The sequence below is a fragment of the Astatotilapia calliptera genome, chromosome 11, assembly GCF_900246225.1.
Source record: "Astatotilapia calliptera chromosome 11, fAstCal1.2, whole genome shotgun sequence".
Classification (NCBI taxonomy): Eukaryota; Metazoa; Chordata; class Actinopteri; order Cichliformes; family Cichlidae; genus Astatotilapia; species Astatotilapia calliptera.
In genome coordinates, this window is record NC_039312.1 from 34701557 (window position 1) to 34716420 (window position 14864).

The 14864-nt window shown below is 40.1% G+C and overlaps 1 long non-coding RNA gene across 2 annotated transcripts; it reads left to right on the forward strand.

Annotated features, from left to right (window-relative positions):
* The first annotated feature begins 6923 nt into the window (after nucleotides 1-6923).
* LOC113032807 (uncharacterized) lies at nucleotides 6924-9090 on the forward strand. Of its 2 annotated transcripts, none has more exons than XR_003273933.1 (3): nucleotides 6924-7049; nucleotides 7407-7700; nucleotides 8920-9090. It is a non-coding gene; the product is annotated as an uncharacterized LOC113032807 (long non-coding RNA). The 2 variants fall into 2 exon arrangements; XR_003273932.1 differs by having other exon boundaries at nucleotides 7444-7700.
* The last annotated feature ends 5774 nt before the right edge of the window (nucleotides 9091-14864 follow it).

The following is a 14864-nucleotide window of genomic DNA, read 5'->3' on the forward strand; positions in this document are numbered from 1 at the left end:
CTCTCTTTCAGTCAGTTTGTGTCTCTCGTCCAGGATGAATGTGTTGCTCTCCATCTCTCTCTGGCTTGCTCTGATCATGTTGTCCTGTTGTGGTGAGTGACCTATGACCTTTCACATATCTGTTTTAATTAACAGACTAAACCTGCTTTTGCACTCAAAGGTCTGATATTGATCGAAAGATTCATGAAGAAGTGTGTTGCAGTCTTTCAGTTACAGGTTGAAGAGTTATTGTGAGTTTTTTGTTTGGCTTATAGACTAAAATTGCTAAACAACACTGTAATCCACGACATCTCTTTATAAACCGCTTGTGGACTCGCCCTTGAACTGAAAGCCTAAGCGACTTGCTCCATGATGCTCACGGTTGTTGACGTCTTTCTCTAAAAATATGTGGTAGAAAACCAGGTCATTTAAAGGTGCTGATCTACTTTACTTGACATGTCGTTGGCATTAAGGATAAAATTTGTTAAAAAACAACAACAAACAAACAAACAAACAAAAAATCTAATGACAGCATCATCTATCTGCATTAAAACTAAATTGTTGTCATGAAATAAAAAAACACTTCTGAACAAAAAGTCATATTTTAGCAGGCTGTACAAAAAAGCTGCAAAAAAAAAAAGCTGCACTGCAAAATGTGTGTATGAGTGTATTCATGGAACTAAGTGTTCTTCTTTGTAGTCAAGCCTCAGAAACGTTGCATCTGTGGGTTTGGATTTAGAGTGCAGACATGAAGAAAACAGGAAATAAGGTGGCTAAGATGTAGCTATGTGGGTATAACATGCAAACACTGTGAAATCATCCAGCCTCGTCATACAGTGCATCCAGAAAGTATTCAGTGCTTCACAGGCCCATCTGTGAATGTCCTTGAGGTGCTCAGAGTCCAGGCTTAAACATGAGTTAGCATCTGAAATTGGCCTGCAGGAATGCTCGCCATCCAACCTGTTAGAACTCGAGAGGTTCTGCAAAGAAGAATGCTGCCCCAAACTGCCATGTGTCAACTTTTGAGATGAAAAATGAATTTAATATTTTTGAAATAAGACTTCAACATAACAACACGCATGAATATATATTGCAGCAGGTAAAATAAGTGTTGAACTCTAAATGGTGCTACTGACATGAAATTCTCACCAGATGTTGGTAACAACCAATCCACACAAGCAAAGAAATAAAACCATTAGATGTACATGAGTCATGTGCAATGATGAGAAATGAGACGGGGAAAAAGTATTGAACACATGAAACATGAAACATGACACCAGCTGAAATCTATCTGTAATTAGAAACAGACCTATAAAGTAACTAGAAAGTGCATTTTCTGAAGAAACTGCAGTGTGAATGCTTGAATCTGAATGTATGCACTGAAATGAATTAATTGCTGAATTTTGAGTTAAAAATATTGAATGAGATTAAAAAAAAACAAAAAAAAAAACGAATTTAACCTGAAAACAAAGGTGCTGAACTGCTAAAAGCTGAAGGTTACATAGAAGAAGGAGTTGGAAAAAAACTGAAAATGTTTTAATTGTAAATTAGAAAAACCTAAGAAATGAGAAAAGAACATTTAGAGTCAGAAAACATCTGAAAGAATATTAAAAGGTCATATTCTTTGAATCACTGAATGACTCAAATGTGATCCCTCCACTTTGATCCACACAGTTTAAAAAGTTTACATCTCTGAGCTTTGAAAGACAAGATGTTGGAAAAAGAACAACGATGGCGACGTTTTGAGGGTAAAATGATGGCTGTGACACTGTGGACACAGCAGCAGTTGAAAGAGAAGTGTTTAATATGAATCTTGGCACAGTGGCAGGCAGAGCTCGTTAAGCAGGCAGGTGTGAGCCTGGTTGCTATAGTGACTGCACCCAATGGCTCCATACACACGACACAGACATACACCTCACTTTTGCTGCTTAAAATGAACAGAAAAGTCAGGCCGAAACAAATCGTTCCCAAATTAAAAGTACAAGTCGTATTGACAAAATTCTTTCACCGTGAGCGACAGCAGCTTCTAGTCTACCGAATTCTCAGTTTTCATGCCTGTGGAGTTTATTATATGGACGTGGTGACAGTGGAAAGACACCATGCTCTTCTGATTTTCAAACGAACCTTCTGAGCCATTTTAACATTAGAGTCTATGGAAGAGTTGGAGGGAGGAGGCTGTGCATTGGTGACATTTATGAAAGAACCATAACACCTAGTACAATAGTAAACACATTGGATGAAAGAGGACCGCCATGGCTACGTTTTGAGGGTAAAATCATACCTGTAGAGCAAACGCTGCGGACACAGCAGCAGTTTTAAAAAAGATTTTAAGATTAATTTTTTTGCTCCTCTCACTCTAGCAGTTGAGCTGCCTCACTCTAGCCCCAACATTCCGTCCCATACACACCCATTATAAACTCTGAAACGGGTGAAAAAACATCATGAAACTTAAACTGGAACTGAAGAAAAAGTATAATAGATATTGAAAAGATAAATGCAAGTTGAATAGTTGAATGTCTTGTCTTCGTTTTAAAGTTTGAATGGTGGCTCTATGTCAATGTATGTGGAAGTAGTAAGAGTTTAAAAATGAGTAAGTTGAATGAGGATTTGAAGGGTCTCCCCATTGAAATACATTATAAATTTTTGTTGAATAAAGTTGAATAAAATTAAAAATATAAATGTTAAAAATATGAAAAATGGAAGCAGTGTTGTCCAAAAGAATAGGAATCTAACGGTGTTGGAATGGTTTTTCTAAGTTGAACGGTTTTGAAGGAGTAGGATTACAAAAAACGTACGGAATACAGAATAAAATATAATAATAATAATAATAATAATAAAGATTACAACAACAATACTGTGAATGCTTTTCAAGCATTCACACTAATTAATCAATCTGATCAATCACCAGTGACCACTGATCAGTTACCATTGATCATTGATCAACAGCTACTGATCAATGGTCATGAGTCCCATTCACAGAGAGGTGGGGAACGGCTGCAATCACAGCATTGTAAGATGGTGACAGATGGACCCTTAGGCCCCCTCCTCGATTCAGAGGTGGTCTTTCCCTTTTCACGTAAATGGCCTCCTTGACTCCGCCCTCAAACCAGCGTTCCTCCCTGTCCAGGATGTTACATCCTCCTGGCACTTAACAGCGTAAGCTATGTTACTCTGTTTGCAATTTTTCCACAGTGTGTTTTGGGGTTTAAAAGCCACGGAGACGCGATGTTTAGAAAAAAGGCGTCTCAGCTGTTCCAATACTCCGGACACATAAGGCATCACTACAGGTTTTTGCTTAGGCAGCAGTTGTCCTCCTCTCCTGGATCGCCTGGAGCTTTCTTTAAGTGCCCTCCCAGCTTTGACAAACGTCCACAGAATGATTTCCTTGTTTAACAAAACTCCTTCACAACATCTAACTGAGCGAAGAACACTTTCAGAGGCACATGACTGTCAAAATCTGCACTCAGAAGGCAACTTCTGTGCTTGTTTGTGCTTTGGTATGAACCTTCCAGATCCCTCAGGTCATCTGGATCCGGTCTTTTATCAGTTCCCAGAGTCAGAACCAGACACGGAGAAGCTGCATTCAGCTTTTATGCTCCTTATATCTGGAACAAACTCCCAGAAAGCCTCAGATCAGCTGAAACACTCAGTTTATTTAAATCCAGGTTGAAGACTCACCTGTTCTCAGCTGCATTTGAATAAAGCACCAAATCCACACTTTAAGCTTAAATTTCAAAACTTACATTTAACTACTGATTTTATCTGTTTTGATTTTATATACAGATATATATATACAGGTTTGTTTGTTTGTTTGTTTGTTTGTTTGTTTGTTTTAATCAATTTTTAATCATTGTTTTTGTTTCTAATATATCTGTAAAGCACTTTGAATCACCTTGTTGTTGAATTGTGCTATACAAATAAACTTGCCTTGCCTTTGGTTATAGCATCGTCCCATCAGGTCATTTTATTGTTTCTATTTAATTCTCATCACCAGGCAACAGTGAGAAGGCGGGCTCTCCCAATACAAGAATGACTGACCCGGAGAATAACACTACAGACTATGACTACAGTAACTACGGTAACTTCAGAGCACCTGCACAACACAGACACTTTGTTTAGTAACACAAGTATTTCTGAGCTGTACTCACAGCAGCTTCTGTGCTTTCTTGTGTCTTTCTAGATAATGAGCTCGGCCTCATGAACGAGGTGAGTCATCTTTTTTTTCAGACGTATTGGTGAAGGACAAATTTGCAATATTTAACTTAAAGCTTCCTTTCCTTGTTTTGTCACATACTGTATGTCATGTAATAACGATCAAATTAAACACAGCCAAACTGTACGTGTGTTTAACATCAGAAAACCCAGATTTTTTTATGTTTGAGCTTAAATTTGTATTTTCTAAACTTCAAATGTTAATATTGGAAATAATTAGTAAAAAAAAAAAAAAATCCGACTTTATATTCAGGAGGTTTTAATTTCTGACAGTTTACTTCAACTTTGACTTCAACAATCCTAAAACTAAGCACAGCTAAGCAGAGGTCAGCCATCAGTGTTTAGTCGTGTTCCTCAGTGTTTTTAATGACATTACAATCCATGAATGTTGGCAGCATCACCCACAAAAGAAGCGTCATCAGAAAATTCCAGCATTTTTAACCTTTGAGTTTGGGCGTGCATGGCTGCCAGTGGCCAGTTTAAGTTTACTCAGTATAAAAACAATAAAGTTTATGGCGTGAAATTTGTGCCAGAAGAACATTTCTGCATATGTGTTTGTGTCACATCAGTCAAATAACTATTTGACCTCTGTGTGACCTCTCTCAGGCTTCAGGGATTGGTCAGATGAAACTGCTGCCTCTGCTGGGATTGGCTGTCCTTCAAATCTGGAACTGACTGTGGGCGGAGCAACGACAGAGATCAAAGTGATGATAAGACGGTCATCAGTGAAACACTGTGTGAAAATGCAACAAAAAACGACATTAGCTTGCTATCTGGGATGAAAACTGTAATAAAACGTGGAGAAAATAAAAGCTTTGACGTTTTGATTTGTGAAGTGATTGTTTGTGCGTTTTGGATCAGCTCTGACCTGAATTATGTTAGCGTGCCTAATAATTATCAACACTTACTTCTCAACTTCTTTTAAAATATTTTGCATAACCAGGTGAATTAAAGCTCGATCGAGTGTCTTTCTGCTGTACATCCTTCAGATGTTAGACTTAGCAGTAAAATTAAAGCGTTATTTAAAAGGCCGTAAAACCACAGCCAGTCTTCTTTTCCTGCAGTGACAAACGAAGCAGAAATGAAAGTTGTTGGATGCGCCGTGCTGTGTCCGTGTTGGCCGTCAGAACTGAAAGGAACAAAAACACTGCAAGCTTAACTGTAGGAAAAAGGAAAGAGCAGCCTGACAGCTGTCAGTCTGTCCAGTCTCATGTTAGAAATCATCATTGCTCTTCACAGGTGATATTTTCTGAAAACTGAACTTCCTCCAGCCGTCAAATGTTGTTGTTGTTTTTTACGGTTGCTTTATGAAGCTAATTTGTAACCATGTTTTATGGTTGTACAAATCTGCTTCATGGACACTCGTTGCTGAAATATTTGTTTTATTTTATGAAGAAAATACAATTTTCTATTAAAGTCGTGCCATAAATCAAACATTTCTAACCAAGAAAATATATTCACCTTTTAATTAATAAAATATAAGTACAGGGTAAGTGTCAGAGACCAACCAGAGGCCAGAACTCCACAAGCAAGAAGCTCTGTACAGAGTTATGAGCATCTAAGAGTAAGTGAGTAAAACACAGCAGAGCTCCTGCAGCAGGCTCAGCTCAGCACCACAGAGACTCTGGATGGTTCAAGCTCAGACATGTTCAAATAGTTTTGGTAAATTATCTGCAGAAATTATGTCACTCAGCAGGTTTACCGGTTTTGTTTTGTTTTTTAGAAACTCTGCATAAGCAGGAGGAGAAGGTGGGTGCAGCCCCTCGGCTGGCTTCCAAGAAGACTTCTTTACTTAGAAGAAAGTGGACGTTTGATTCAGTTCAGTCTTATTCATGTTGCTCCAAATCAGAGCAATAACAGCCGCCTCAAAGTGCTTTAAATCATAAGGTAAAGACATCCCCCCGTCACCATCTCTCTCTGCCTCGCTCTGATCACGGCGTCCTGCTGTGGTGAGTTACTTTATCCCAACATGTTCTCACTCCCTAAGCGTAATATTTGACGCTGGGTGAGAAATCGTAACATTTTACGCTTTTGCAGAAGGTCACCTTTCGCGTTCCTCATGAACGCCGCGGGACGTGACAAAACGTCGGTATAGTACGCCCCGAGAGTGAGAACGGGCTGGTTTATCCACCCTGGTTTTATTTGTTGTTGTTATGTGTGCGTGTGTGTGTTTAAGTCACAGTATTATTTTTCTGATGTAAATTAAAAATCACTGAACTGTTACAAACAAATTCAGCTCTTTTTATGTTTATTTCTTAATCATGAAAATAATTAGAAGAACAGTCCTGATGTTGTGTGTGACACTTACACGAAGAGCAGAGTCAGTGACAGCCTGTTTCACTGTTACCGACGCTGCTTCATTTACTTCAATAACATAAAAATAAACACATTAAACTTGCTCCATAGAGCAAGGTCACACCTGGAATCGTTACGGTTCTGGGTCAGTTTCAACCCAGTATTTTGAGTTCCTTATGTTTTGGTTTATTTTGCATGTTGGAGTGTTTTGGGGTTGTCTGGTGTTTTGATTATTTGTGATGTATTATATTACTGTGATTCTGGTTTAGGGTTTTTGTTCGCAGGTTTTGTGTGAGTTTAGTTCTGTGTCCTGTCTGCGTCCTCGTGTAGTGATCTCTTGTTTCCTGTTTTATTGTGAAGGTCTGCGTCTCATGTGAGTGTGTTCAGTTTTGCAACTTGTCTCGTTTTGTTGATTACTCCCAGCTGTGTCCCCACCTGTGTGTGATCTCCCTGTGTTTCTCTGTCGTTGTAGTTGCTGGTCTGTCTGTCCACCCACCACGTTTCATTTGTGTGTTTCCTGCCGTCATCGTCATGTACCATCGTCTTCCTTCCTTTATGTCCAGGTTGGTGTTCTTGTTCATGCTCAGTAGTTTAGTTGTCCCAGTATAGTTTTATTTCTCCGTTTTGCCGTTTGCCTATCTATACTTCGTGTTCAATAAATCACCTTCACGGCTGCCTGCGTTTGGATCCTCCTTTACCTTTTCCACGCGGCTCTTCTCACTCGCCGTGACAGGAATTCTGTTTAAATGTGGAAAACAGGCAGTGCAACATTTATAAAGAAAAAGATTTTGGACCCAAAAATATTTAAATGAGCATTTCTGAATATAAATAAAACATCTGCATATTTACCAAAAACCCCAAAAACAACAAAAAATCAACCAAACCAACTGCATGAATACAGGTGTGGATGTGTGTTGTAGGCAGTGTTCCAGTTGAACCTGTTCTCATTTTGGACAGATGTTGAGTTTGTGAGCTTCTCTCAACTTAACGTCTGCAATAATCCCTGAAGAAGCTGTTTGGAGCATCACTGGATGTTCTGCCGTGCAGAGAAATAAAAGTGCAAACCTTTGAGCTGCAGGTGAAGCAGCTATTCGACTCTCATCATGGCAAAGCTTCTCTGAGTGGACTGTAGTTCCCGTTTACAGCCAAAAGGGGGCACTGCTGCACCTCACAGACCACAATGTGATTCGTCTTGATGCATCTCAATCATCCAGGTAAGTAAATCTCCAAAAGTTGATTCTGTTCATCTGGTTCATCTGTTCATCAGCATTTTGTGGGAGAAACGTTTCGTCATCATCATCCAGGTGACGTCTTCAGTCTCAGCTGACTGCAGGTCTCAATCTTATAAACAGGATATTTGCATATTGACTGAAACCAGCCCACTGAGGGAACAATGGGCTGGGAGGTCAATGGTACTCATGGCCATTGGTCAGTGGTTGTTGATCAATGGTCATGAGAATTTGCATAATTATGATTAAGGAACTGACCCTCCAGCCCATTGTTCCTTCACTGGGCTGGTTTCCTCCTCCTTCTTTATCCATCCTGCTTCGTCTTTGTGTTGGTGCCACTGTCTCCAACCTTACATCCCAGCAGCTCTCACTAACATCTTCTAAACCTTCACGTTCTGATTTTTTTCTCTTAGTAATTTTACACTGCCTCTGCTGTTTGATCATTAACCTCAGACAAAGACAAATACAAATATTTTATTACACAAGCAGAACTTAAACATCCAAATAATACAAAACTGCAGAGATGCTCAGATAAAAAACAAAACCTGCTGCAAGAATCCATATAAACAAACAGGAAGTGCCGCGGGCAGGTAGTTGATGATCGATCATTAGTGAGGTCATCGATGACACTAATGACCATCAGGAAGTGTCCCGCTGTCTGGTCCTGTGTGCCCTCAGCGGTCTGGAATGCAAACAGAACATGTTCATTATGTTTGACCTTAAAGAGAAAAACCATTCAACCTGTGGAGTCGCGTGTACAGCCCACAGGGCCAGGTGGCCCACGGGTTTCTTACATGCTACCACAATTTCCCACAATTTCATGTAACTTTAGAGGATTGTTGTAACTTCTGGCTCTTTTTATTACCATGCATCCACATATTCAAACCACTAAAGGTTATTTAAAAGGGCAGAGGGAGATGCAGGATGCTGAAAGGAAAGACTGCTCACAGCAGTTTTACAGGAAGTTTGTTTTGGTATCAAAACCATCAAACTCCTAGATGAATACCGAACCAATAATAAACTAAACAAGAAAACATAATTAATATAAGAAAATAATATTGAGTAATACATTAAAAAGATGAAATATTGAGTCAGTTAAAAACCAGTTAATATTTTCTGCTTTTTATGTGACATTTTTATCTCGGTGTCTATCTGCTGTGTTCTGCTATCATCGTGATGAGTCTCTGTTCTCACCTGGTGGCAGGTGGTTCTTTCCTCCGGCAATCAGTTCCAAAGAAGAAGGACGGCCAATCCTAGTGCGAGGACCAGAATCGGCTGACCAGTCCTCGAGACCTGAGAGAGGTCACACAGAGGTCACACAGAGGTCACACATATTTATATTTGAAGTTTGTGACACAGACACATTTTTAAAATATTTATTCTTTTATTATTTGTTGTATTTTCATTCTTTTTTCATTCTCTGTATTGTGAAGCACTTTTGTGAAATTTGTGAAAAGCGCTATATAAATAAATTTTACTTACTTACTTTTTTTTTTAAACTTTTATTTAACCAGGAAGATCCCATTGAGATCAAAAACCTCTTTTGTTTCTGTGTCTCACAGTTATAGAAATTACTCAATTAAACACAGGCAGCAACAACACACATGCAAAAATAAATGGAAAATAAAATGATAAAATAAAAATCAAACAAATTTAAAAATTCAGTTAAAATGACAGTCAATCTAATTGAAACAGTTGCATGTTATTGACTTGGCCTCAAGGATTCTTAGTTTAGATTTAAAAGCACTTAATGTAATGAATTCAGCCTTTTCTGCAACGACTGTATCGACTGTAAAGTGCGTGTATTTAAAATATTAACTGTAAAAAACAATCTTTTAAAACTTTAAACTTGTCCTCCGACCAGCAGCCAGCTGAGCAACATTTGTCTGCAGTTTATACAGAGAAATAAAAACAGTGTTTAAAAAGACTCATTGCTGACCCCTCGTGGTGAAGCGTGAAGAGAATTGCAGGCAGATAGTCAAAGGAGCTTGGAAAGAAAAGCGTCTGGACTTCTTTAAGTTGCTTGAAGACGTTTCACCTCTCATCCGAGAACTTCTTCAGTTCTAAGGTCAAATGGTGGAGAGTCCCAGATTTAAACCCAGTGGAAGTTTACCCCCAAAGAGGGACAAAGGACCCCCTGATGATCCTCTACCTAATCACATGAGCCGAGGTGTGAAAATGGGTGTGGGTCACAATCAGCCAGGGTTTCGGGTGAGCTCATTGTGAAACCTGGCTCCACCTTATCATGTGATTTCCTGAGGTCAGATGGCCCAGGATGTGAGTGGGCGTTAAGGCGTCTGGGGAGGATCTCAAAACTGGATTATAGATGGCAGAGAGTTTGTGTCGTAAACCCCGCCTCTGTTCAAAGATGGTCGCTCACAGTGGACATAGATGGCTTCTTTCACTCCTCTTTCAAACCATCTGTCCTCTCTGTCCAAAATGTGAACATTGGACAGAGAGGACAGATAGAACCAGCTGTTTAAAACAGGCGTGTCCAACTCCAGGCCTCGAGGGCCGGTGTCCTGCAGGTTTTAGATCTCACCCTGGGTCAACACACCTGAATCGCATGATTAGTTCATTACAAGGCCTCTGGATAACTTCAGCACATGTTGAGGAGGTCATATAGCCCTCTGCATCGGCTGTGATGGATCAAGGACACATTTAAAACCTGCAGGACACCGGCCCTCGAGGCCTGGAGGTCCCACTCCTGATTTAAAAAGTAGATATTGTTCCAATTTCCATCTTTTTATTCTTGGCCAGATTCACTGTTCACAATAATCCGTATTATTTTTTTGCAGCTCAGTTGATCCTCTCATAAACAAAAGATTTAAACTACTCTTAGTGTGGCTTCTGTGCTTGACATGACCATATAACGAGACTGGTTCTCCATAGTAGGAGGATCTGAAAAAAATCTGTGTGAAACTGAGTGTTTCTGAAGCCTGAGACTCACAGTGATTGTACGTTTCAGGTTATGTTTCATTGTGAACATTGATTTAAATGAAATACTATGATTCTGTCCTTTCCCAAAACATGTGAACACCAAGGAAGGAACAAATAAAAATGTAATTTCTCACCGTATTACTGGGATTATACACTTTATTGTACCTCATTTGGGATGGTCATGGTAGCGGAGACTTCATTGTCCTCTGCGCTGTTTGTGGCGTTATGAGCCATGGTCACTAAGAACACAGACACAGGAAGCACAGATAGGGCTGTCAGTACTGCAAAGTGCTACTTCTGTTGTTAACAGTCGCTATGCTGTGTGGCTCCTGTGCTGTTACCGTAGTAGTAGTCGAAGGTGGCATTGTAGTCATAGTCGTCATATTCAGGCGTCGGTGTTGGTGTGTAGTTATCATCTTGAAGACTTCCTGTATTTCCTGTGGAGGGAAATAAAGAAGAAACATCAACGTGTTGAAAGATGGATTTAAGGGAAAGAGTCTTTTTTTTTTTTTTCAGTGTATGTATGTATGGCATAAAACGTAGCATCAAATAAGTGAAATGTTAGCATAAAACGCGTGGTCCGGATGAGCTGCTGAAGTTCAAACTGTGGTTGTTGGTGTCAGACAGGCTGGTCTCAGTATTTCAGACAATGACACGAGTCCCAATTCATGTCTCGCCATGCTTCCTGTTTTATTTTGAAAGTCTCTTGTTTCCACATTCAGTGTCTTTAGTTTTGCTCCCGTGTGGTGTCATGTTCATTGGTGCCAGCTGTGTTTCCCAGGTGTTTCCACTTCCCTCATTCTCTCCTGTGTATTTAAGTCCTCAGTCTCTTATTTCACGCTAAAGTTTGCATGTGCTTGTTTAGTTTCATGTTCTAGTTTTCATGCTTGGGTATGCCCCTGCCCGCCCTGCCTTGTTTTGTGTTCATGCATTCAGCCTAATAAACTGCTCGCTTTTTGTTATACTTAGTTTCTTCTCTTCTGCGTCTGCTTATGAGTCTGCTTCAAAGACACACCGTGGCAGGAAGCATGGATTTATCCTGCTTTGTGTCAGCGGTTCAGGCTGGAGATGCTGAGGGTGTAATCGCGTGTTGGACGTGATGAAGCTTTTCTCTGTTGCAGACACACATCCTCATTTTATTATGAAAAGAAAATCTAAGTGACTGAGAGCGGGGACTTCAAAACTCCTGTATAAAAGAAGAAAACTGAGGTTTACCAAAATCCCCTCTCTCATTTTGTTTTGTTATCTAATATCTACATTTAAGTGGATGTGAGTACCGACAGTCCTGCTCATATACCAACGAGACGGTGACTAAAAATCACTTGAGAGTTAATGATTTGCAGCTGAGATTGCACTCCGATTACACACTCGGGGTTAGACTCGGGGGACTTGGCGGTAATGTGATCACCTTCCTGTGGTTGTATTTTTAGACCTCGTTTACCAGAACAATTGGCCACTTCTGGTTTAACCGTCTGTTACGCACATTTTTAAAGACCTGATCATGAAAGAAATGATCATCAACAAAGCAAATATTATATTCCCTTCATGTTCACTTCTCTGTGTTCATAATACAAGACCGAAACATTAAGAACTACAATTTAGCCTTTTTCTTTAACCTTATGGGAATTACAGAGACATTTCCATTTATATTTAGTCTCTAAACTAAGAAGGACAATTTTGTCCAGAATTTATTTTTATAATATTTTATAAAAGATATAAAATTCTAGGATGTATTAGGAAGAACCGTCATCTAGTTATTTAGGTTTGGAAGATGGCTTTAAGGGAAACAGTTTCCCTCCAGTAAACTGGGGTAAAACTATCCTTCAAACAAAGTTTTACCAAAGATTGACACATTCAGGAGGAAAGCTGGAAAATAAAATGGTTAGAGAGCAAAGGATGGACGGATACTGAAATGACAAACTGAAGAACTGCAAGAATAAATAGTAGTTTATAAAGTTCTGGAATGAATAAATCTGAGAAAAAAAACCTGCTTTCTAGTTTTCATGGTAATATTTTGAATATCAACAACAGTTGGTGCAAAATGTTATCCAGGAAAAAACAGAAAAACACTTTTATTGTAGGACAATTAATGAATTCAGTTGACACCATGAGCGCAACAGCAGAGACTCTGAGAGTGAAAGTGTTCAGAAAATGTGCCGCAGCACGCTGGATGAACGAGCGCGTCGACTCATTCTGACAGCTTGGCTCAGAGACTCGCCTCCCTCAGTGAACTTGCATGTTTAGATAAGAACGAGGACTCAAACGCTCCTCCTCCACGGGCGTTACCATATGGACTGAGACGTGTCGGGACCCGCAGAGTGAACTCAGGAACTCAAAAGAGCATTTACCATCAGCTTAATGAAGTCAAAGCTCACTCCATTAATGTTCTTTTAGGAATCCTGAGAGGTTGGCCTTTAAATACTTAAACTTTTTAATTATTTATGTAAAAAGGTCACGTATTTGGGGCGGGGGGGCTAAAACTTGAAAAACTTGAAGCTGGAGGACTGATTCTTGTCTACTTGCATCCACAATCTTTGCAGATCGTTGAATATGTCGGTCTGTCAGCAGGTGATATATCTCCCATCTCTGTCCTCACCAGCTCGCAGGTCCCAGCAGGTTGGGAAACTCTTGCTAACTGTGTTTAACACAGTTGTGGAAGTGCAGATCTGCATGTCCACATGTTTTAAAGTCAAAATTATAAAACTGGTCCGTGCATTACTTCTAGTGTTCAGCTCCTCATCAGTCTATTTGACTCACTTTTAGTTTATTCACCAAATCTTGCTTAGGGTCACAAAAACATGAAGGCTTAGCGTTAGCTACACGCTAAGGTGGCAGGGTGTTGGTGCAACGGGTGGAGAGTCTGGACCTGATCTTCTCAGACACACTGGGGGGGTTTGGAGTTTGCGTGACCCATCGGTGCCCTGCAGGCTGTGCGGGAGATTACAGAATTACCACCATGAAATGTAACAAAGCAAACGTGTTGGTAACTGTTTCTGTGCTATTTGATGCTTTGATCTGTTCGCCAGACTCCAGCTCTTGTTTATACGTCATAAGCAACTAAAGTTACTGTTAATTCACTGGTTGTGACAGCTTGCTGGTTCGTGATCATGAAATGTCTCATCTGTTCGTATTACTGGACATGAAGACTCATGTTGCACACATTTTGATCTTTGTGTTTTGATGGTATCGTTGACAGACTGTGAAAGCAGAGACTTTCTGTCTGATCTCATCCAGGAGACAAAGTTTCACAATTCAGCTTGAAAAAATTCACTGGAGGGCAAAAATGAATCAACCTGCAGCTTGCTTACAGTTGGATGCACTCCGACTAACTCCCTTCATTATCTGAAAACACTAAACTAATGGAGACATCGAAAAGGTTCAGATGAAACCCAGATAAAGCTTTTCCCATCTTTACCCTCAAGGCTAAGCTAAGTTAATCATATCCTGGATCCATTCATTAGTTTTAACTTTTAGCTAATTTTTTTCTTTTACTTGTTTGTCTTAGACACAGTATACTAGTCAGATACTTATATGTGGAGATATAACATGTTTAAAACAAGGTATGGCCTCCTCCAGATGTACTGCAGGCTGTTGGGTGTGTAATCAGGCAGCGGAGGCGACGTCTGGGTTCAACACTTTATTTTAGGCTTTACAGCGGAGCTCCATCTTGTTCTCGCTCTCTACTTTCTTCTTCTCTCCTCTTTCTCTTACCCAGCCTCATTAGCGGCACCCCTGGTCTGACAGGGTAACAGCATGTACTAATTTTCTTCCCTTATTATAGAACCTTGTAAACACAACACAGGCAGTCACCCTCCTGCACGTGGACAGCATGGTTTGCTTTCGAGGAATCGCTCTCCATTTCTGGATGAGTGCAGCCTATAGGTGTGTGATGGTAATGGGCTGTGGCTGAATCTCATATCGCATCAACCCAGTGAGTCTCAGGCATGTTTAATAGGAGATGTATCAGGTTTAAATACTGACCATTGGAGTGTGTGAGTGTATGCTCCTGATCCAGAAAGGCCTGTGTTGCTGTGGCAGTGTGCTGATTATAGATGGTCCACCAAAGCATGGTGGCACTCATCATGCCTGTTGTCTATAATGTGAACCAACGCTACAAAGTCCACAGTGGAGTGTTAGAAAACAAATTACCAGTCACGCCATTGACTAACATCAACAATCACTGCTATGCAGATGATACTCGACGGCCTC